This window comes from Penaeus monodon, chromosome 23, assembly GCF_015228065.2.
Source record: "Penaeus monodon isolate SGIC_2016 chromosome 23, NSTDA_Pmon_1, whole genome shotgun sequence".
In the NCBI taxonomy this organism is placed as follows: Eukaryota; Metazoa; Arthropoda; class Malacostraca; order Decapoda; family Penaeidae; genus Penaeus; species Penaeus monodon.
In genome coordinates, this window is record NC_051408.1 from 30350129 (window position 1) to 30350418 (window position 290).

Here is a 290-nt window from a genome sequence, read left to right on the forward strand (position 1 = left end):
ACGAAACCGTTGCAACACAGAACATAGCCGTCTGTGGCATAACCCAAACAGGATACAAATTTCCCGTTTTTCGCCTGAAATCTGCCATCAGCGAGTTCTAAACCCAGCCGATCGTGTCAATCAGTCTGGTAAGCCATCATTCTGGCATTTCTAAAACACTACTCTTCAAACGTTAATATTTACGTGCACAAAAATCGCCCAAGTCCAATAAACCTTTTTGCAAGATACGAGGAAAAATAATCAGATATTACAGATCGCCTCTGCAATTGCCCGCGTATGTAATTTCATTT